Genomic DNA, 25272 nt, shown 5'->3' with positions numbered 1-25272 from the left:
CTTTATCTTACTATACTAATAAACAAAAATAATAATGCTTAATTATCCTAACCATATTTAATTATAACATAAATCTTCTAATCTTTTTTCTCTTTAATCTACGTTATCCATAGGTCATGGGTGAAAATAGTTTAACACATTAGTTACCACATTTTCAATATATTTGAAGATATTATGTACACATTAGCGGCCATTTATAATAATTTAATATTTAAAATATAATTATTCTCAGTGTATGCATTTGTTTTTATTAAAGAAGTCAACATTTTTTTAACAATAAGATAGCGTTTGTTATGGAGGAATGACAGAGGGAATGGAATGATTCATTGCGTGGGAATGAAAAAAGTGGTGTTTGGTTGCTCAAGGGAATGGAATCATCCATTACACATGGAATCTCATTCCATCAAAATCATTCATTCCCATCCCCCTTCTTTTTTTTCATTTCATTCCTCCTTTCACCCTACTTTCTCAACAACACCACCACATAACAACAACCACCACAACTACCATCGGCACCACCACTACCTCCATCGCCACCACCGCCACCGCCACCACCACCAGCGTTACCACCATCACCGCCACTGCCAACAACGTCGTCGTAACCATCGAAACCATTGTCACCTCCGCTGCCTGACCATCACCGCCACTGCCAACAACGTCGTCGTAACCATCGAAACCATTGTCACCTCCGCTGCCTGACCATCACCGCCATACCATACTATCATTGCCATCACTACCAATTCTACCACCGCCACGCCTGCCGCCTGACCACCACCACCACCATTTTCATTGCTAGAGCTACCACCATCGCCATTGTATGGTTTTTTTTTTTTTTTTTTTTTTTTTTGTAAAAAGTATTTTGAGATAGAAGTGTCTTTAATATTTTCTATTTCATTCATATAATTTTTTTTTGGATACCAGCAACATAAAGTAATAATTCATTTTATTCTCATATCTTAACCAAACAAGACAAAGGAATGTAATGATCCATTTCATTCCTTCTCCCATTCCATTCCTCCTTCATTCTATTACCTCCAACCAAACATACCCTAAGGGCTCGATAAAATTCAGTTTGAATTATGCAAAGCTTCATGTATGTATAAAGTTTTAATTATGCTATTTAATTTAAATTTCCAATTATGTAATTATTTAATTTTGAATCTTAAATTTAATATTCTAAATATAATCATTCTAAAACAACTTTTAAATATTAAAACCATGATTAATTATACCTATAAAATTTGGAGTCAGACAATCCATGTTTTTGCTGAAAAATTATAAATCCGAGTTGTTCACTTTTTTGGAAACCGTCAATTCCTTCTTTTTTTTTTTACTTCATAAACACCTATCACATAATCAATATTTAATCCGTCTCTATGTTTTCCATATGAATGTAAATTTGAGATTTTAGCATTCTTATTGTTAGTACTACATATTTCATTTTTTTTGTCTTTACTTTTATGTCTTTATCTCTGACAAATCTCGTGTACTACAGGAGTCTAAAAGCTATTATTAAATATATCGTCATTTTGTTAAAACATTGAACTAATCAATGTTCTATTAAAATCCGCTTTCAACATTTGTGATAGGTTTTAAACTCTTTTAGGAGTAATCTTACTCCAAAAACAGTCAAAATGAGTCAAGCCCAATTGTATTTTTAAGCACGGGTTATCATGATTCAAGCATCCATTTTTATAAAATATCATGCATTCATAGTATATGCATCTCTTTTTTCGGTGAAACGAAATTATTTTTATTGTTTTTTAGGTGCGGAGCAATTGCAAGGGACAGGTCGTTGGAAAGAGCTGAAGGAATTAAAGAAGGCATATTATGATACTATAAGACCAAAATCATCATCATCAAACTCAGTATATCCCACCAATAGCAAAACTATGGTAGGGTCTGAGGAGAGGTAAAATGTAGACAGTCTTACCTTTACTCCATATGAATAGAGAGGCTGCTTCTAGTGAGATCCCTGGCTCGATAATGGTTTTGCATCAAGGCACATAGCACTCAACCATCAGGACTCCAGCTGATTGGTGCATGAACCCTTGTCTTTCGGCTATCAACGCCACTACATGATGCCTGATTAACCTTCCGCCACTTTTAACGCTATTTTCACGAAATTATTAAAATAACGTCAAAATTAATGCAATTTCACTTTTGCCCACCCAATGATCCACACATATATACATTATATATGCGCGCACCGCAAATAAGGCGTAATATAAGACCAAAATCTGGACAAGAATCACACAAAATTATATTAATTGGGCTTAAAAACATTTATTAATTATAACGTGGGTTGGAAACTCGAGCTTGTGAAGCATAAGCCCACACAAAAGGCGCATTTCAAAATGAATTAAAGACATTGGATGAGAAGAACGGGCTGCCACGGCCCACTTCGAGGCTTCGAAGAATGCAAACAATATTTTGATGATTTTTTTTAGGATTATGAATCCTTTTTTGTTCTTAAATTTTAATTTCATATTTGTTTAAATTTTATTAACCACCTGGTTTGGAATTTTTTACAGAATATATTTATTCTAATGAAATTCTTGAAGTTTTAAAACCCTAATAACATGTTGATTCATGATTAAAACAAAAAAATAAATAATAATTCACGCTTCTCAATGAGTTTAAACTCGCTATAGAATCGCACAATCTAATCATTCCGAACGACATGTGATTAACTACAATCGATACTTCAATCATCGCAATTTACAAGGTAAGATCAGAATGGCTCAAGCTTAAAGTAGCGAGTTGGCTCTAATCAATGAATGACACTTGGTTAGACAATTAGATAGAGTGAAAGTTAGAGCGCCTCGATGTCTAGTATTTGATACAAATCATTAATTTAGAAGGATTGTTGCACCATATTTGTTAATGATAGTAAACCGAATCAATCAAGAGATTACCTTTTTGTTAAAAAAAAATTTAACTTTTGTATTATAGGTTACATCTATCATATTAGGGCTTCAAAAATAAAGATGTTACGTTGATAAGTATTGACATTTTGTTTCTATTCATAGCAACACTTACAGGACCCAAACCACTAATTCCTAGCAAAAATTGACCATCAAATGAATACCGATTATGTACTTAGACACCACTAGATAAGATTATTCTCGTCCAAACGTTGACGGATGGAGTTGTCACCTATGCGCTGTCGTACCGGATAACAGATAGTAACACTTGAAAAAATAAACAACTCATTTGTACCACCAGATGTATCTTATGATAAGTTTATTAACGACTCTCGTCATAAGTCATGAACTAATAAACACTAAATGTCTAAATACATTATCTTTTTCTCAATTTAATATTATACTGCAACCCATGCATGTGCTAATACCTACCCTTTCTTGGATTAGTAATTAATAAAGTGTTAAAAGTAAGAATAAGCACATCTGTAAATCAACTTTCTTGTATTTGCTTAGAGGGACTGAGAAGTACCCCAACTACAAAAGTTAAGGGGCCTTTTTGCAATAAGATGTTAGAATAACGTAGGATTGTTGTCCTCCGGCTTGTCTTATGCCCACCCTTCACATGTCAGTAAACACTTTTTTTGTTTTTTTTGAATGTTTAAGCTTGCCTCCTACTATTTACAATAAATAGCTATTGCCAGGGATCGAACCCTGGACCTCTCACCCAAAGGCCTAAGCCTTTACCATCCCACCAAAGTGGAGATGGCTGTAAACACTTATTGTAAAGTTTAAATTTATAAAGGAGGCTACGATCTGGTGGTTGTAGTGATTCCCAACTGTCATAACTATATTTCAGTATTCTGGTATTAAAAAAATAAGATGATTCCTACACCATGCATCTATTTATGATATACAAATGTGCTGTCTCCAAAAATCGTTTAAATTTTTTTGACAATGAGGAAATTTGAGACTTAAGTAAAAGGGTTTTTTAAAGTGGGTTTAAACAATTAATTTTGTAATGGTGATAAAAGTGAGAATCGTTAACCTAGTAACGTTGATTGTGATAAAGATTCGATCGATCCTGACTATAAGCCGTCATCAGTCATCACCACCTGAGACTCGGTAATGCCATTTGTTCGAAACTTGGGATGAGGAACTAACAATAGGATTGATGATAAACAAGTGGAGTATACATGTCTTGCTTCGCTACGTTCTTACCATAAGCCTTTGTAGCAAGTCATTCGATATGAATAATCATAACTTCTTATAAACCTTAACTTTGAGTTGTATATGACTTTCACCATAATTTTAAGTTGGTTTGCACATTATTAGTTAAAGTTGGTTTTGACTACAGATGGTATCAAAAGGGTAGCCAACTAACGCCAAGTAAAAGTTGATTTGCACATTATTAGGTGAAATTGGTTTCGGCTACAAATGGTATCAAAAGAACAGCCAACTAACTCGAGGTTCGTTTATAAGTTACGTATTACAATAACTTTAATCATGCTTTTGAAATTGACTAGACGTTATGAGTTATGACCTCAACATGTCGCATCAAATTCAGACACTAGCGTGCACCATCCTTCTACGTTATCTGCCTCTCAACTACCTTGTCTCGACTCTCAACTACCTTATCTCCAACCCAACCTCAAACTAAGGCATCTTAAGCACCATGAGTTTACAAACCATTAACAGCAACATGGAATTAGGTGGTCTCCTTCCATGGATAGACAACAATTGTCATTATGCACAAAAATATGGGCCTATGACAGGTGCCAGCAAATGCAATAATTTGATGCAGTACACACCCTGCAGTAATCATTTGGACCACTAGAAACTTACCCATCACAAGGGTTTGCTTCACTAGCAACCATCCATGGGATCCAACATCTTATCTAAACATAGAATCCCCAAAATCACTTGTAAAAGTAGAAAAAGAAACCTTAGCAAAAGATTGATTCAATGTCACCAATCAATGTAAACCACCATCTTATCTAAACAACAAACCACAAAATCTTACAACAAATCACTAGCAGACTGTGCTATCAATACTGGTAAACACAGTCTGCTCGTGATTCGATACTGCAAAGTAAAAGAAACAGAAATAAACGGGTTTTTTGACAAGATTTTAGTTACAGACAGTGTTTTTACAAAGGTATTTCCAAACCTAGGATCAGCAAAATACAAGCCATTAACTACTTATCAAACTGAAACAAACGGAAAACGACATAGAAATCTCAGCCAAACAGAGACGACCCATATATAAAAACATAGCAAAAGAAGGGAAAATATCTTCTTTTTAATACATCACACTAAAACTTAATTAGCTTAACCCCATCATCACCAACGTCACCATCGTCAGATTATCATCAGACTTATTGTATTGTTTCAACACTCTTGCTCAGTTCTTCGAACTTCTTCATCCTCATCTTCTCACTTTCGCTCACCAGCTGCTTAATAATTTAGTACACCCACATAAAAAAGTTATGTTAGTTAAGATGTTAAAATGATTTACATTTCAATCACGCTTTATATGAAAACTGTCTCATCTTGAGATCAAACTCCATCTAAGATTAGATTTTGATCGAGTTTTATAAGAAAATTGTCCAACCTCTAATATTAAATTCCATTCAAAGATTACATTTTGTTCATGTTTTATATGAAAATTGTCTATCATGTTTATATATGTCATAAAATTATTTTTTCTTGAGATCAAACTCCATCAAAGATTAGAATTTGATCATGTTTTATATGAAAATTTTCATATCTTTAGATCAAATTCTATCAAAGATAAGATTTTGCTCATGTTTCAATAAGAAAATATGGACATTTAACTTGAGACCAACCTCCATCAATCTAGTAATAAGCTGTACTTTCTCTTTGTTCTTTTCATTAGAGGCATCTAGAGCTTCCTTGTACTCTCGTTCCTGCAAAGAACACCAATTTTAATGACCTAATTTGAAGAATTTAATGTCGTGAAAAGGCGGTTTTCGGTTTTTACCTTCTTCTGACATGTTTGACCTAGTGGCTTCAACTCTTTGTTGACCGAATCAATCTTCTTACGAACAAGTGAAACCTCCTTCTTCATTGGATCGGTTAATGCTTCGAGTTCCTGATAATACATTCAACGAAACACAAAATTACCAAAACACCATTTGACACGTAAACCAACTTGTTTTCATATTGAAGGCAAGCCACATGGAAACATACACAAATTAAGAATTTGATAGAGAAAGACCATTAGTGGGTAGTAAATGCTTATGGTACCAAAAAGATTGACCCCTTAGAACTAAGGCAACCGCCTTTTAAAGAAGGCTAATAAATGCAATAACGTAATTTTATTTCTATTATTCTTCGGTTTCTTGACCCCCTTGACTCGATAGTATCCGGGATCGATACAAAAGGGACCCCTCGAGAAGGTTCCAACCACATAAGTCAATAAAGATTCAATCTTTCACAAGATAACTTCATAAAGACTTCATCAGGAAATCTTAAGTTTACAGCCACTTCTAGTCCCACCAAAGATTAATGAAACTTATATAGTACCACAATTCAAGACTCCCATGAGTCAGTCATTAACCATTGAGTAAAAAAAATGCCAAAATTACAGAATTAAATGATGTTCTATGATAAAAAAAGATAGTACAAAGTTGCAGACACTTAATTTTGAAAATTGGTTGAAATTATTATATTATTATCTAATTTTATACATAAATATGTAACTTAAAGTTACAGAATCAAGAACATAAGTAGAATTATGATTGACCCAGATTTCCATAAAAATGAAAACAAAAACCAATTTCCAGATCCATCAAGAATCAGATCTAGAGCTTAAAACCAATAATTGATGAAAAAAATCCCAAAATAGAAAAACCCAAAACTTAAAAAACCCAGATTTACATTTTCCCCAAAAAGATTCAAATTTCAAGAAGTCAAAATTGAAGACTGTAACCACTGAATCCTTCAAGGGTGTTTTTAATTCCAATTTTTTAATAAAAAAAACCCAAAACCCCCAATTTAATTTCTTTTATTTCTTCAAAAAACAGTACACAAGAAACCCTAATTTCCCACCTCAACAACCGACCAAATTCACGTTGAAACCATAAAAATCAAACCAAATAATCACTATTTCACAAAACCCAACACAAAAGAAAGATACCCAACAATCCAATTTCAAAAACCCACACCCACACAAAAAACCCCCAAATTCCACCCACAAAAACCCTAAAATCAAAAACCCACCAAAATTAAACAAATTAACGTAAAACCCAGCAATCAAACCTCACGAATCGTAGCCAATCGCCTTGTTTCCTCTTCATCCGACCCAATTGAGCCTGAACCCGTTCCCTAACCTCCAATTTCTTCTTCTCAATCTCTTCCTCTTTCGCCTTGAAAGTCGACAAAGCAGACCTAGACATCTCTTCATCTTCCTTGGTAATCAGCCCGTTAAAGCTCAGACTGCCGGAGATTTGACCGGCCTGCATCAGGGTTTGCAGCTGCTCGCTTGATTGACGTACCTGGGTTTGCGTAGTCGTCATTTGTTGTCTCAATTTGTTGAACCAGAAGAAGAAGAAGGTGAAAACCCTAGTTGGTTTTGGTTGGAATGTTGTTATCTTCTCTTCAATGGTGGGTTTTTGCTTTATGAATAATGTTATTATGTGTGTGTGTGTGTGTGTGTTTTGAGTGTGTGGGTGTGTTTTGCTTTATTTCTTTTGTGCCGTGTGGATACTGTTTTGAAGGGAGAGGTGATTATGAAGGAGAAAGAGTGGCCCACATATGATGTGTTTCTGTGTGAAAGAGATTGTGTGTGTATGTATGTATATAGGGTGTGTATGTATAGGTTGACAGCTGATAAAGTGAAATGACCAGGCTGCCCATGACTACTTCCTCCAACGGCCAGATAGAAAGAAAGAAAGAAAGTCTTTTACTATACGCAATTTTTTAATTTTATTTTTCACCATGTCACTTTGTTCTTGGTTTTGCAATGAATTATAGAGTTTGATTATGCTAGGGATGAGCTTGGTACCATACTGATACCGATCGTTACCGGTACCAAAAATCATAAATTTTTGGTACGGGTACCGAAATGTTTGGTTCGGTACCGGGTCAGTACCGGTATTTAAGGTAAAATTCGAAAAATACCGGTACCATACCTATCCCGAAAACTCAAAACCTTGGTACCGACGGTACCAATTTCGGTACCGGTTCGGTACCGGTACCAATCGGTACCATACCCATTTTTACTCATTCCTAAATTACACGAGTCCTTCATATGGTTTGACACTAATCACATCTTTGAAATGTAAGCTTAAAAATGTTTTTTTTTAGCTACTACAAGCAGCATACCAAGTAAGGCCATTGGCTCTATAAAATATATGCATAAGTAAAAAAGAGACGAGTTTTGTTTGGTTGGGCCCATTCGTCGGGTGAAACAAAACTATGAGTTTCTTGATAGGCAAACCGAACAATGTAATGACACAATTGCTTGGGTTTGTTACGAATTGTATCAGAGCCAGGATCAGGTCGGTGTGCTAGCAAGAAAGTTGTGGAGATATAAGTCCCACATTGGTTGAGAGTGACTTACATCTACATATTGTTAGATGTCAATAAAGGACTAGCTCACTTGATAAAGACATTTGTCTTTTAGATTGAAGGTTCAAGGTTCAAACCTGGGTAAAGGTTTAGACATTTAGTTTAGTATTATATCTATATTATATTATATTATATATAATACATGAGTGAAGAACCTCTTAAATTTTAAGAGGTATAGTCACTAAAATTATAAGCATTAATACATGGTAGTATAGTATTTTAGACATTATTATGGTTAAGAATATTTAGTTTAGAAAATAGTTACAAATATGATACTTCAACTTCAACAAAATTCTGTTAATTTTTAAAGTAGTTACACATAAACCCCTTATCTTTACCCATTTATTTAACAAATTCATTTAAAATTTTTATTTCTTCTATATCTTTTAATATATTATATTTTAAAAGAAAACCGAACTTACCATTACAACGTGCTTATTTTTGTCGACGTCTCAATGTAAATTTTATTTTATTTTAAGGTGTTTATTATAATGTACAAGTCAATTAAGTATAAAAGTACAACTAAAATATGCAATTATAAACCTAAAATATAATTACAAATTCACCCTTCAAATATGCTCAACATTTTTAAATTTTAATTAATAAGGTATATCCTCTTAAGTTTACCTATATATTCATCTATTTTCTTTTTTCTTTGTTTTTCTTTTATCCCTTTGAATATTATAAGTTTTAATAAATTTCAAGCATACAATAGAGAAATTTATTTTTGTCAACGTTTCGATGTAAGATTTACTGAATATCGATGTGCATGCTATAAAAAAATGATTTCGTGTCATTTAAAATAAAGTATCAATTTTGGTTTATGTTAAAATGCCTAGCAAAATGAGTTTCGATCATATATATTTTTTAATATTTTTAATTTTTCGGGTCAACAATCAAAAACTTTGACAAGTCAAAAAGCGTTTGAGTTATAGCGGGATGTAAGCCAAACAGGTTTAGGCTATTATGAAAAAAACAACATTCATTTTTTTTTTCTGAAAATACTATATCGTACCATATGTTTAAACGTAGTAAAAATCTGTTAAACATACTGTCATTGCCGTAACATCATGCAGGTTTACTACTAGTTTGTGTAAAATAAGAGTAGATAAAACATTTGTTGTTAAAAAAAGAAAGAGAAAAAAAGGGGGTATTATGTTAGATATTGGTATGGTATGGTATGATATGGATTAGATTAGAGCAAATGATGCGACAATCAATAGCCCATGTATTATGTTCCTTAAAAGATACGATTTAGAGTTGAAAGAGACAAAACAGGTATAATCCTAATTGTACTTTTAAAAACTAAAGTGCATGCATTGATAATGTAGATATCTATTCTAGCCCATTATATGTAAAAAGGTTAAAATCCAGAGTTAATGATCAGTGGAGCTTTGAACTAGTAGGGTAGTGTTAACTTGATTTCTAACGGTATAAGAAAATCTTATGTGATATCCGGGGCCATAAGCCTATATCACATAAGGTGGTGTTTGTTTTTACTTAAAACATATGCAGGAGGTTTATGTTTGCGGGCGGGCGTGCAGACATAAGCTTCTAAAGACTGTTTGTTTTTTTTTTTTTAAATAAGATCTGCAAATTGCTTTTATGGTCTTAAAAAAAAACTATTGTTTAACTTCTTCATGCATCTTCACACTTCTTAACATCCTACCAACACCCAATGTCCAACACCACCACCCATCATGCCCACCACCACCACCACCGTTCACCATCACCCACCGTTCGCCGCCACCACCACCACCGTCTATCACCGCCACCACCCACCGTCCACTACCACCACCGACCACTCACCACCACCACCATCACCCACTCGTCGGCCACAGCCATCGTCCACTACCACCACCCACCGTCCGCCACCACCACCCATCACCACCACCTACCATCCGCCACCAACACCATCCACCACCCACCACCACCGTCCATCATCACCACCACCACCACCATCCATCACCACCACCACCCACCCGTCGGCCACAACCGTGGTCCACTACCACCAACCACCGTCCGCCACCACCACCTACCATCCGCCACCAACACCGTCTACCACCCACCACCATCACCGTCCATCACCACCACCACCCACCGTGTGACATTTGTCAATTTCGGTTTATTTTATACTTGTATTCTTAATGTAAACCCGACCCGTTTTGTATCCCGAACCTTTCGATATTATCAAAATGATGAATTGTATGTTAAATATTTGTTTTATAGTTGTTGGATAAAAAAAACCACCCTTTTCGGTTCTTAAAATTCCCCGAAAACGCTCAAAACGAACTCCAGGGACTAAAACTACCAAAATGGAGACTTGAAGGACCCATTTGTAGTTTGTGCTTTCTTGGGTCTATAACCAACCCATTTTCATGAAACACCCTTTATGAAAGACCCATTCAACTTACCCTATATATACACACCCATCTTCTTCATTTGTGCTTGCTCGTTTCTTCATTTCTCTCTCAAATTCTTGAATTCTAAGGTTGTTCTTCATAAGCTAATCTTTCATTTTAACTAACTTCTCAATACTTAAAGCTTGATGTTACAACATATATATAATATACACTCCTTGTTTACCTTCGGTCTTTCATTTCTCCGGTCTCGGCCGGTTGAAATGTCGGACTAGTAAGGCAAGGCTACATGGAGGACTTTGTAGTCCTTGTTTATATATTTAACAAATATAACCATATAACTTGTTATACTTGCTTAAATTCTACATATTTTAGTTTATTTTTCATATTTGTCAAGTTCCATGGTATTGGGTATGTGGTGACTAGCCTCGGTTTCATCCCGAGTTGAGAACCGAACCAAAAACCGAACTTTTGTTTAAAAACATTATTGTTAACTTTTTGAATGTAAAACTTGAGTATGATTATTTATAAGTTATTTTACAAGTTCCATGGTAATTGGGTATGTGGTAACCATCCTCGGTCTTATTCCGAGTCAAGGACCGAACCAAAAAACCGAACTTTTGTTTAAAAGCTTTATTGTTAACTTTTTGAATGTAAAACTTGAGTATTATTATTTATAAGTTATTTTACAAGTTCCATGGTAATTGGGTATGTGGTAACCATCCTCGGTCTTATTCCGAGTCAAGGACCGAACCAAAAACCGAACTAAACCGAGTTCACTCGCTTAAGACACACAAGTGTGTTTTTAGCCACCAAAACTCATATTTTTCTTCAAGATTATATTTTAAATCAATTTTAGTTAGTTTCTAAACATACTTGGCATGTCGGTAACCAACTTGATCTTATAACAAGTTCGAACCGATAAGGTCGTATACTCGCTTAACGAACGTTAAGGTTCTTCACAATAGAACTACATACTTGGTTAAGTCTATTTTGATTTTATTGAGTTATCTCATAACATTTATTATTTTGGGAAGTTAACTGTGAGCTTGGTCAATTATCAAGTCTCGAACCGACAAACCCGAACACTCGTTTAAACCTCGTTTTGGTATTCTTATAACCAAAGGTTTTGCAATATCGCATTTTAACCCACATTATTACTTAACATAGGTTGAGTAAAAAAAAAAAGAAAAAAACTAATGAATAGAATACCGAGACCCGGTTTCGAGTAAACTTATTTTACAAAACTCGTTTTTTTTTAATTTCTCAAATATTTACATTTTAAATCCTAAACTTTATTTATTTACTTTATTTGTCATGTATTTTATTTTAAACCCTTCCAAGACTACCTACTAACACAAGACCCGTTTAATATAGGTCTTGCTCGTTAAACCGATCTCTCCGATTATTCACGACACTATCTTTCAAGTTACTTGTTAATGTGAGTACTTTTTCATCCCCCATTTTCCATCTTTCGTTTTGGGGGTGGCATTGCATACTTATTCAAATTCAAATGATTTATACTTGAGTCTTAAACCACAACACGTATTGTATATGTTTACTTAAATAAATGCTCGATTTGGTGTTATATGCTTTACATGATAATGTGCAAATTCTTGAATGCTAAGGCGGGTAGCCTCTTGAATGCTAAGGCGGGTAGCCTCATCAAAGTATGATCATACGTTAATTCCGAGTATATATGGTATCCCCATATAGAAAGGTGTCGTCAATGTATTCTTACTGACGATTTCATTATTGTCGTCAATGTATTCTTATTGACGGTTCGTCAATGTATTCTTATTGACGGTTTCATTTATCTAAATTGTTGCTATTATTTATTGTTTTCATATACTAGTTGTGGATTTCATACTATATACTTATTGTCCAAAACTATGAAAATTGTTCACCAACCTTCGTGTTGACAAACTCTATTTTATGCAATGTTACAGGTTTGATGTTAGCTTGATTGGATTACTTGAAGAAACTTATTATCTTGGCTTTAGGATATTAGAAAATAAAAGAACAAGTTATTTGTTTATCTATCTATTTGGCATTTTGTATGAACAATTGTTATGTTATTTATGATGATATGGATTTAAATGAGTTGTTTAAATATTCTAACTTTATACTGTCATTGTGCAAAGAGCAATCATGTCGCGCCTCGACGTTTCCGCCTTCATTGGTCGGGGTGTGACACACCGTCCGCCACCACCACCGTCCACTGCCCACCACCAACTATTTTACTAGTCTACAGACGTTAAATGACTTCTATCTACTGTGATATGTACGATAGGTAACTAATTTTCAGCTTATGCAAACGGTACCCAGTTTATAAAACAAACAGTATTATATTTTCAGATTGCAGACATTCAGACCACATCTTCAGTTGCAGACATAAAATCAGATGAAATCAGATTGCAGATAGTTTTTGTCTTCAAAAACAAACAACACCTAAGTTTTCTACTTCGTTACCATGTAGGTATTGTATTCATATCAGATATTTTCGTTACAAATTTAGTACTTATTGGCGTTTTTTTGATATTGATATTTTTGGTATGGTACCGGTATTTGGGATTAATTTACTTTAAATACCGTGCTTATACTTTCAGTAGCGGCACCCATTTTAAGGATCTTCGGAATCGGTACGGTACTGAGCTCATTTAATATTTATATTGACCCTCAAATGGTTAAGTTGGGCACAAAAACTATAAGTGCCTAAATATCAATTGACAATATCGATCTATTAGAGCTTTTAGATTTATCAAATTTCTCCTTTTATATAAATAAATGGTCTCTTAGAATAGCTTAGGCTTTAAGCTTATGAAGCAAAGTATCAATTTGATTAAGAAAGCAGGTGGGAAAACTTTACAAAAAGTACATGTTTTAAGGATAATTTGAAAGAAAATGTTTTTCTTTTTTTAATTATAAAATGTGTAAATAACGTAAATAAAAGTGATCTTGTTGCAAAAGGTTGCACCGAAACCAAAGTGCAATGTCTTATCTCCAACCTTTTGAACACGTTCCTACGGAGAAGAGCATGTATAGCACATTAGCACTAGCATATGAATAATGATGAAAATGTATACATTGTAACATTTATACCTCATAAATTCTTTATGTTTTTATAGTTATGAAAAATATACAAACAAGATTTATGGGTCTATTTTATATAATTAATACTCTTTTATTTTTGTATTATTTTAATTTATGAATAACATTTAATATTATATTCCAATCTTAAATATATATAAACGAAAGCTTTAAAAGCTCTCTGGTTGCTTCTCACATCCTCTCAAGCCACCAGATTGTTTTATTTATAAATGAAGACTCTCTCATGAAAATCCTATAAATTAGGGATATAGTAAAAAAATAATATTTGATTGTTTTTAAAGGAGATATTATTTAAGAAACAATTTTATAGTAAAAAAATAAGAGGGTCATGACATCTTATTTATTTGTGAAACTCTTTCATTATCAAACCTGAAGTATTATTAACTTCCTTACAATAAATAAAATTAAAATATAAAAACATATAAATATTATAAACAAATAATGTAAAATAATCCCGGTAATATGGGGGATAAAGCCTAGTATATTTATTTAAAAAAAAAAACAATTCCTAGCCCTCTTCTTCCTCCTAACATTAGATCGGCCTCATCGTAAGACCCCTTCGTCTTCCCCTTTATGGTTGAAATAGTCGAAAAAATCCTGTCAGATAGTCTGGTTGTCAATAAAGGTCACACTCCTCCACCATTCACAATAAATGAACCTAAGCATTTTTATCCCTAAAAAAAATACCTTATGTGCCTTGAACGCCACTTCCCACAAATCGTTTTTCCGTTCAAACTAAGTCAAACCAGCATGAGCCATCAGGAAGTTGAGTCGCATTATTTAAATTTTAGCGTGTGGAAGTAGCTTCGGAGATCATATCCAATCCAAAGGGCTAAAGATACTCATAAACGCCCCATCAGCTATCAAATCAGCTTTTTTGATCGTCATTTGAAAATACCAATTTAATCTCAAATCCTAGAGGCATCCTTACATATATTAACATTGCTATTGTTTTGGTCAAAAATCGGTTTAAGGATCAAATAACCAAATTCGTTTGTGAGGTTTGATGCCTGAATGAATGAAATGAATAAAATAATGATTGTAAATGATGAACAACGAGATTTATACGAGGAAAAGCCCTTGGCAACTAGTATACATCCGGCACAAAAATCTCATGTAGTGAAAACTATCACTACCAATTATATTATACTTGAAAAACGATTACAATAATTGGAATTAAGGCTGAATGTGAGTACAAAGTGTAAGTGATCTTGCTGAGAATTCCAAGTATGCTAAAAGTGTTGTGTGTTCAGCCAAAGTTCTACATGAATATATACAAAAAGTCTCTAACGGATATAAACTAATTCCCTATAAACTAGGTCACGTTTGTCTACCGTTCTTCATGACCGTTACGTGAAGGAAGACCAGCTGAGGTGACTTAGTAATATATATATATATACATATCTTCCGTAAAAATAGGCTGGCTGGTAGACACGTTTCAATACCTTCAAAAGAGATAAAAAATATTTTCAAAGGTAACTGTTGAGGATCCTTGAACCATATAGGATCCTTAGTCCTGGCAGCAGACGTTTGTGAGCGTTAAGGATAATTGATCTTCAAGGATCAAAGATCTTGGTCCCAACAGCTATTAATCAGCTTTTTTGATCATCATTCGAACATACCAATTTAATCTCAAATCCTAGAAACATTCTTACATATATTAACATATCAATGTAATCACGACCCTTTAGATTTTTTTTAATAATCAAATGTTCTATAATAATCAAAGTATTTACAAAAAGTTAATTAGCTTATTATAACTAAAAATAACTTTGCTACTAAAATAATTCATAAGATAATCCAAACAATACGTAATTTTATTAGTCTACCCAATTAATATGTTTAAAATTAATAATAAATATGATGTACAAATCATTGATGCACATGATATAGATGATCAACTAGTCACATGATATAGATGATCAACTAGTCGACCACCACCCATGTCATACCTTGGCTTTGCAAACAGGTGTTCCTACACGAATGACTTTCTCCGGTCGTACCCCTCCCATGAGCCTCAAATTCATCCAGTGAGCTCCTTGATGTGAGCTTAGAGATGGTTTAAAGATCATAAAATAAGTCGTCTTCTTCTCTAAAACAAAGTGTAGTTTTCATGTTATTCTCTAAAACTTGAGTCACTAGTATATTTGCAATTCAATCAGAAAAACAAAAGGTACTTAAGTCCAAATCGAATATTTTAAGAGTGAAAAGTCCAACAACCATAAAGCATGTTGTGAACCTGATGATTAGCTTATATGTAGATTTTTGTAATTCGTGATTGAGTTGTTTTTGAGTTTGCCGATGATTTTTATAATCGTGATTTGAGTCGCTTTTGAATTTGCTGATTTGCAAAAAACTCGTTAAAAGGACAAAAATGGAAGTATAAACAAAGAAGTAACAAACTGTAATATCAAGAGATGACAGGGAATGAAATAGATAAATAGAGTGACAAAGAAAGAGTGAACCTCAATTTTTAAGTTGGGTCGTTGCATGAGTGCCGCCTCGTCCATAAATCTGAATAGGCCAAAATTCCAAGAACGAGGTCATGACCTGCAATTTTTGTTTTGTTTTTAATTAAGTACGAAAGTATGACAATCATTCATATAAATCTTAACATGCATTCTTTTAACGCCAGAACACTTCTTGCTTAGTAATCAGTAAAAGAAATAATCATTCCTCTAGTTTCGCTAAAATGACAAAGTATGCAAACTAAAAATTAAATTAGACTAAATAGCGTCAATATTACGTGTTGGTGATCCGTTGCTTAGTTCACACAGTCGCTATATTCTTAGTACAATACAAATGCTTATTTAAAAATACCAAATCGTTTGGATGATATTTTTAAAATATCTTATAATCATATTATATGAATGAACTATATAAATCAACTTTCATTGTTGTGTTTAGTAGAGTGGCAACATCAATATCGTGACATATGGATGCTACTTTCGATGACTACTTGTGGAATTAAACGCGTATTTGATGTTTCTTTATTTTATTTTTAGAGAATCTTATTTAACGTCTAGTGTTGTGGGAGGACTTGGTAACACCGTTGACTTTGGTTACCTACATTTGACCCTTTCAAATTACCTTTTTGACCCTTTCGTCTTGACTTCTTGTTTCTTTTATTTACCATCATAAACGGCTATAACTACTCCCAAACGTGCTCTTTGGTAACTAAATTTGTAAAAGAATTTTCTATGAAAATTCTATAAAAATGAAAACATTGATTTGATACACACCCACTACATACATGTACAGATTTCATTCACTTGTTTTTGTGACAAATAATTAGTTGTATTTGTTACTAATATAAAATTTAGTACATTCGTGTTCTAATATGTGATGGGATCATAATGAGTCAACTGTGTCTAAAACGAAGCTAAGAGAAATGAGTTATCAATGCTAAGTTGTGTGTTTGAAACTCTAAAACTATCGAAAATGGGCTTGTCCCATATTTGTGAAACACTTAACCTAGAATGGCTTCATAAGTGGGAGCTTTTACAATATTGTATTTTTGTACACCGGTGAACCCAAAAATTATTTTCATAGGGTGCGACATGGGGGATTAATATTAATTTTAAGGAGGGCGATGGGGATTTTCATATACAAATTACACTAAAATAAAACTTAAGATGGGCCATTGCTCCCATCCCATAGGCTAGGTCCGCCCCTGTTCTTGTATAACAAGACACACCTACTGGCGGTTAAGGGTGCGAAGCATTCGACTCTTAAGAGTTTCCAGCATTCTCGTTCTTGCACGCCATCGCTTCAAGTATAGCTAGCTTCGCGTGCTTGGCTAATCCTGGTACCGAAAGTGTTTGGTAAGATACGGTACTAGTTCGGTACGGTAAACGCAAAAGGTGGTTGATCAATTGGTATCGAAAATATCCAGTACAATATCGATACCCGGTACCATTTGGGTGACCCAAAATCTTTTTTTTAAATGATCCCTGTTTAACAGAAATCTTTAGCCACCACACCTGATTTGTTTTATTAAGTTTTGATTGTTTCTCATCTTGTAATCCATTTGTTTAATGTTTATTTGTTCATTGTATTGTATTTGTGTTCCGAATTATAAAAGTTGTTGTATTTGTTTATGTCATTACTGCAATTGTAACATGAATTCTGATCAATACAAGGTTATTGTATTTAAAATTTTTAATATACTTTTGTAAACGGTTGCCCTTCAAGCCGTTTTCTGGTTTGAATTCATATTAGTTAATGGTTTCTACTTTCTAAGTCTGGATTTATCAAACACTTGTAACTTTCATATTTATAGAAAGTAAGAAAGACCAGTTGATTCAATTAAGCCGGCTGAAAAATAGAAATATAAAACTTACCAAGACAAGAATTTCTGTCTATACTTTACATCCATAAAAATATATAAATTACGTGTGATCTACTTTTGTACCTTATTAACTAATGTTGCACGATGACAACTCGTTAAAACATAATAAAGTGTTGATTACTTTATATTTGTATTCTTTTTCTAAGGGCAAACATATTTTTTTAATGAAATGACTTTGAAAGAGGGCGTTATGGAAAAAGCCATATGATTAGGTAGAGTATACGAAACGGTATACCATTCCCACCTACACATATATTAAATTAAAATAATATATACTAGGAGAGTATTTGTGTTGGTAAGTTGATTGACAAGAGCATAATCTTTATATGGTGTATTACCAGTAATTTTATAAGTTTAACCGAATAAGTCAATCCAACTAGGTAAATTGGAAATCTTGGTGTCGTCGACGGTTTGCTTATGAGTGAATAGATCGGAAACAAATAGTTCAATTGATTATACCTATATTTGAGCAATACTAGTCAGATGGAAAACAACCGATGGTTTTTTATGATCAAGCTGACTAATAGAACTAGATTAACTGTGAATAGTTGATTTACCATGTGGTTTGATTTTCGAAACAAAATAAATAAGAGTTTGTTGTTCTAATTTGATTACCTTATTGAAAACCATTTCATAATTGCTTTGGATATGCATGATTGATGAAAAGCTACATTGAATTTCGTTGTTAGGAAAAGCATATTATATGTGCTAATTGTGAACGACGATAACTACATTCTTTAGTAACAACTTTGATCTCCAACAACTGCAAACGTTAACATCTGTTATTAACAAATAACTAGGCATTAGCAGCATCTTGAATGATCAGCCGAAACCGAGTTACTATCAAAAGAGTTCTTGCTGTTTCGAGAAGCTAGTGTTGATGGTATCCAAATAACCGTCAATCACTTTAACCACCAACTAACATACGTTTGACTAAGAGTTGTGTCAGTTTAGCAGGACATTATGATAGTTACCAACTATAAAATGCAAGTCTTTAGTCATTTTCTGGTCACGTTTCATAACATAACATTCATGTGAGCTCGTTCCTGTTTCTCTTTGAATTATCTAATTGAGATTCCAAAATATCTATCTAAAAATAATACATGTACATATATATCAAAGAGAGACCCAAATTATTCCAAACTATAATAAAACCTATAATTTCCATATCAATTTTCATTGTGTGGGTGTAAGATGAACATATGAGTTCGTTTCTAAGTGACCAAAAATAGAGAGAAAAGAGTCGAAAATGAGAAGCATAACACTTGATAAATTGGTTTATTTCATAAAATGAGTGGTTGAGCTATCTCTATTTTGGTTTCATACTTGAAATGGATTACCAAACAAATATCACATATAAGTTGGCCATTTCTGGTGGTACCGATACTATTATGTTTGTTAGTACTATATCAAACACACATGAACGATACATGGATTGATAAATTTTTTTTTTCTTTTATACTTTTACTACCAAGCTTAAAATTAAAGCCAGCTTCAAATTTGTTGTCTATTATATTTTAGCTATCAAACTTTCAGCTTTTGTTACAATATATTTTTTGAAGGTAGTGTGACAAACTGGAGCTGTTACTGACCGATCTCTTGCCGCAACTCGCTAATTTAAAGCAGTTACAGAGAGAGAGAGAGAGTTTGGATCCTTTCGAGTTTCCAACAATGCGTTAGGGTTCCTTTGCAAACCAAGTTTAAACCACAATGCGTGAGGTGTCTAACATGTTGTTTCTATAAAAGAAAACTAGAGTGTTCCCGACGCGCTTTGTGCGTTTGAACTCGACAACGGACCCGCATATTAAAACGTGAATACGCAAACACATCGTAACGAATATCACTTCGGCACAACAAAATAAAAGTTTATCTAACTATCAAAAGGATTTGTTGGTATTGGTTCGGCTTATTACGGCATTGATGTGGTACTGACAGTCGGTATGTGGTTACAATACAAAAAAAATATTCTATTGCGAAAAAAACTCCGTTTTCATCGAAACTTACATAACTTGTTGCGTATATAACTTCGTTTTAACGGCATGACATATAAAAATATGAGCATGTCGTAACGGCATACTAAAGTTTTTCAAATGTTGTTTGCTAAAGATTACCAAAGAATCAATAACTTAAATGTATAAGTAATAACAAAAAACTATATGGGAAGGAAAACAAATGTTAAGGTACATACTAAAATCATGAAAACTTTGAGATGCTAAAATGAAAAGTAAACAAAATTTAGCAAAAAAAATACAATGAATCAAAATAAAAAAATTTAAAACTTGAAAGGACTAAATCAAAACAATCAAAAATTTAAGAACTAAGGTGTAAAATTATATTATATATTAAAGGAAAGCAGTGTTTCTCATTTAATGTATGGTATAATAAAAAAACTTTCCTAGCATTATATTTATTTAAAGGAAAACTACAAAACATAGACAAAAATCTAGAAGCTGTTCCTCGTGATGAGTCGACCCCACTTTGATACTCGAGCTGTTCCTCGTGATGAGTCGACCCCACTTTGATACTCGAGCTTTCACTTCTCTTTCTCTCTCCATTAAACTTTTCAAAGTTGACCCATTATGATGCATATAGCAGGATGAGCTAAATACATCATTTAAATTTCATTTTACACCGCTAATTATTAAATAATGATTGTGTTTAATTTTTTCTTTTTCTTTTTAATGATTATGTAATGATTTTGTGTGACACCCATTGTAATGATTACGTTTTATTTTTCTTTGTTTAATTTTTTCTTTTTCTTTTTTTTTCTTTATATTATTACTAATTACTAATTACTATTTCTTTATTAAACTAATTACAATTTTATTTTTATTTTATATTTTATTATACTATTATTACTTATATATAAACAAGATATATAATTAAATAAATAAAAGACAAATAAATAAGATATACAATTAATCTATAACTTTATATACAGGAGGTTTCCATATCCAATCTTTATATAGTTGTTGACGTGATTGATATATTTGTTCCCACTCAGATGCGGCAGTTTGTCTGTTTAGTGTCCATAACTTTTGTGTGACACCCATTGGAAACTCGCCTTGCATTTTCACCGCTACATAATGATTTGAATGCACCAGTGCCATTGTAATGATTCTTTTTTCTGGGAACTGGTCAGGTCCTCTCCAAAGCGGAAATATTGTCGAGCTACTATTATTATCTTTACTAATGAAATGAAAAATGACGTTAAACCTGTTTGCAATCAAATACCCCGTCTCTGGCATAATCATCCAGAGGTTTATCAGTTGTAAATCTGCAAGACTGTTGACGAACGGGATCGTCATGCCTTTTTTGTTGCGTTTTCTTCAAACTCGGTCGTCCACGAGTATTCCTTTGGACACGAGGTTCCCGAATGTCGATTTTACCTAAAACGAATTTTGTATAATGATTATTTTATAATATACGTGTTAAATTTCAAGTAATAAAATATATAATAATTTTGTACCTGGAGTGAATATATCCTTGAGCTTTCTTATCCAACTTCTCTTTCCATCTTTGGACAACCTGTTGAAACTTTCCTTAAAACTTTGTAGTTCATCATCACAATCAACATCATCATCTTGCATAGAAGTTAAAGGTGAAACATCTAGCTTCCTCCAAAAAACATCAATCCTATCTAAAGGAATATATTGACCTGCATTTAAAGTAAATAAGTATTAATTTTAAAATGAACAACTTTTAAAAAATCAATCCGATGTAGATGAAGATACTTACCTGAACTTATAAACATTGAAAGTTCACAAGCACATGGCAACCCTTTACAGGTGCGAAGTCGACAATCACAATCTACCCGATCCTCGTTCAACCGTTTACACTCTTTTTTAAGTAATTCGAGAGCTTCAATTGAAACAAAGCCATGCAATAGCTTGAAACATTGTAGGTCATGCTGGTGAATCTTCTGAATTCTGCTAGTTCCTAAGCTTGCTTTGATTATTGTATGTTGTGACTTCACAATTTGGTCAACACAAGTTACAAATTTATCGAAGCCAGAATTTGAAGTTTCCAAGAATTTCTTTAGCTTCGCATGCGCACTTTCGACTCGATTGGTTGTGTTTTCTCCAAAGTTTAGATGTTGATCAATCCAGAGAGACACAAACATTTTCTTGTATTCCTTCAACCAATTTTTATTTACATAATCTGAAACACCTGAAATGAAATAAACTTGTATGAGAAATATAAAATAACATCGCAACATACATATACATATACATATATATATATATATATATATATTAAATGTGGAAATATAGAAAACATACGTGGAAATTTTATCAGAAATGACTCAAGTATCTGGTAATTTTCCGTGTAAGATTCCAACGTTGCAGAATCTACCAGTGACTTCCACAACGAACTAAATTTATCCCAATCACCTCTTGACCTAACAAAGTTCCTACATCTTCTGAATATATTCTGCTCAATGTGCCATCTACAAAGCAATTGAGCAGCATCTGGAAAAACTTCTTTGCATGCATTTACCAGAGCCAATTCCCTATCTGTAACTATAACACGTGGGAGCATACACTTGTCTAGAGTCAACTTTAGACAATTTAAGACCCATGTATAGTTAACTGTCTTTTCATTATGCATGAAGGCAAAAGCTATGGAAAACGTGTTGTTGGTTGAAGTTACACCAACAATCTGAACAAAAGGCATGTTATACTTGTTCGTTTTGTAAGTTGCATCGATAATCAATATATGTGGAAATGCACGCCAAATGTTGAATGATGTTGGATGAACGAAGAATATATTTTCCAACTCATTCAAACCGGTTGTAGTAAATTCATAGACGTAATTATTATCATGCAAAAAGGATAGGAGAACCTGCATTGGAGATTTGCCTTCTTGCTCGATCAAGCGAATCTTATTTCTTTCGTTGTAAATAGTCTTGATTGTGGATACATTACTTAAATTCCGCTCCTTAAGTAATGATAAAATGTCATGTGGCGCAACATTCATCTTTGTCAAATATGCAACCCAACTACGTTCATCATCGGTAAGTCTCCTTGCATATGCATGACCCTCCATATACTGTGAACGTTGATGGTTATGTCCATCGCAAATCACCGTTAAGGTCCACGCATCATACTCATCCGAATATCTTCCTTCTAATTCGAATGGGCAATTAATCTTTTTTGTGCCGGACGCCTTGCTTGATTCCTGAACTCTGTATTTTCCGCCACGATCACATATGAGTACAACCTTGAAGACGAAACCACAAGGTCTTTTATTCGACCTTTTTGTGACGACGACAACACCAAGTGAGTATCCCAACTTTTGTACCCATTCCACCAAATCTTCACGAGACCGGAACACCTACAAATTAATAATAATAATAATAATACTAGTATTAAAATATTAAAATAATAATAATACTAGTAATAAAAGATAAAAGTTAATAATATAACAACAATAAAAATAAAAGTTAATAATATAACAACAATAGATGGTGTCATAAACTATGTTTTTTAATGGATATTGTACCTGATTAGTAGCAAATTGTGGTGTAGTCATAATAATTTCATCATATCCCATTGAATCATTTTCATAAAAAGTCGACATCTATTCAAATAAAAAAAACATAATTATTAGAAACTCAAATATAAAAGAAATAAATGTGTGATGTTTATAAAAGAAATGAATAACTTTTTTTACTTGTATTTTTAGATCTGTGGTGGATGGTGGTGGATGGCGGTGGTGGATGGTGGTGGATGGCGACGGACGGTAGGGGATGGTGGTGGATGGCACTGGCAGGGGATGGTGGTGTGTGGTGGTGGATGGTGGCTTTGAATTAAATATTATTACCTTATTAACTTATTAACTTGTATTTGTTTACTGATTTGGAATATCAAGTTTTGATTAAGTTTTTGATTGAAGTATTCTTATTTATAATACGTAGATGATCAAGTTTTAGTGATATAGAATTAATGTTAACTTTCTAACTGTATTTTTCTTTTCAATACAAATGGTGTTTTCTAAGGTTTGTATCTGATCAAGAGAGAAAGTGATTTGGAAAGTTAAATTGAAGTTTTCAAAGATAAAAAAGCTGATCATATCTTGTTTGACCAAAAAAATAAAATAAAAGTTAAGACTGACACAAAATTATGAAAAAGAGGAAAGCTGACAATCTTATTTCTCTTTCTCTCTCCATTAAACTTTTCAAAGTTGACCCATTATGGTGCATATAGCAGGACCCTTTTGTTATTGGATTTCCTTAATAAAATATAAAATAACAAATTTAATGGCAATACTACGCTCAGGTTATAATTTTTTGATAGCTTATAATAGTTTATGGATATATGTGTAGAAATAATTGAATTAATCATACCAAAATCAAACCAATCTTTATACTTTTTTAACTAATAATTTGTTAGATAATCTTGTTTGTATATCTATAGGATTGTTAATGCTTTGTTTCACTCAATATGTATTAATTGAAAGTAGCATAAGACGACATGCAATAGACTTTCTGGTATAGTGACATGAGAATAACGATTAAGACTTAAGATCTTATGGTCTCAGTTTCGAAAGTTGACTTAAAAGGGTATTTTCACGATGATGGATTTTCTCATTGTTCTTAGATGAGTCAGGCTTAGAGCGTTAAAATAAGTAGGGACGGTAATTAATATCCTGTCTCGGGAAGTCTAACTAGCAGGGGCAGATTCAGCATTAAGCCAGAGGGAGCGTAGGCATCCCCTCAAATTCGTATTTTCTTCTCTAAACTTCTAATATATGAGGTTCAAAAACCCTCAAAAACCCCATCTGTGTGTGGTGGTGGATGGTGGCTTTGAATTAAATATTATTACCTTATTAACTTATTAACTTGTATTTGTTTACTGATTTGGAATATCAAGTTTTGATTAAGTTTTTGATTGAAGTATTCTTATTTATAATACGTAGATGATCAAGT

The 25272-nt window shown here is 33.2% G+C and overlaps 1 pseudogene across 1 annotated transcript; it reads right to left on the bottom strand.

Moving 5' to 3' along the window:
* Positions 1-5019: 5019 nt before the first annotated feature.
* On the bottom strand, positions 5020-7583 carry LOC143619649 (uncharacterized; annotated as a pseudogene). The gene is made up of 4 exons (XR_013151214.1): positions 7209-7583; positions 5929-6039; positions 5774-5854; positions 5020-5377 (listed from the first exon to the last, which is right to left on the bottom strand). The product of XR_013151214.1 is annotated as an uncharacterized LOC143619649 (transcript).
* Between the last annotated feature and the right edge of the window lie 17689 nt (positions 7584-25272).

Source organism: Bidens hawaiensis, unplaced genomic scaffold (assembly GCF_021521415.1).
Source record: "Bidens hawaiensis isolate Kalapana, Puna unplaced genomic scaffold, B.hawaiensis_p1.1 tig00002477_1, whole genome shotgun sequence".
Classification (NCBI taxonomy): Eukaryota; Viridiplantae; Streptophyta; class Magnoliopsida; order Asterales; family Asteraceae; genus Bidens; species Bidens hawaiensis.
The sequence above is the reverse complement of the archived record's forward strand: the minus strand, read 5'-3'. Positions and strand labels throughout refer to the sequence as shown.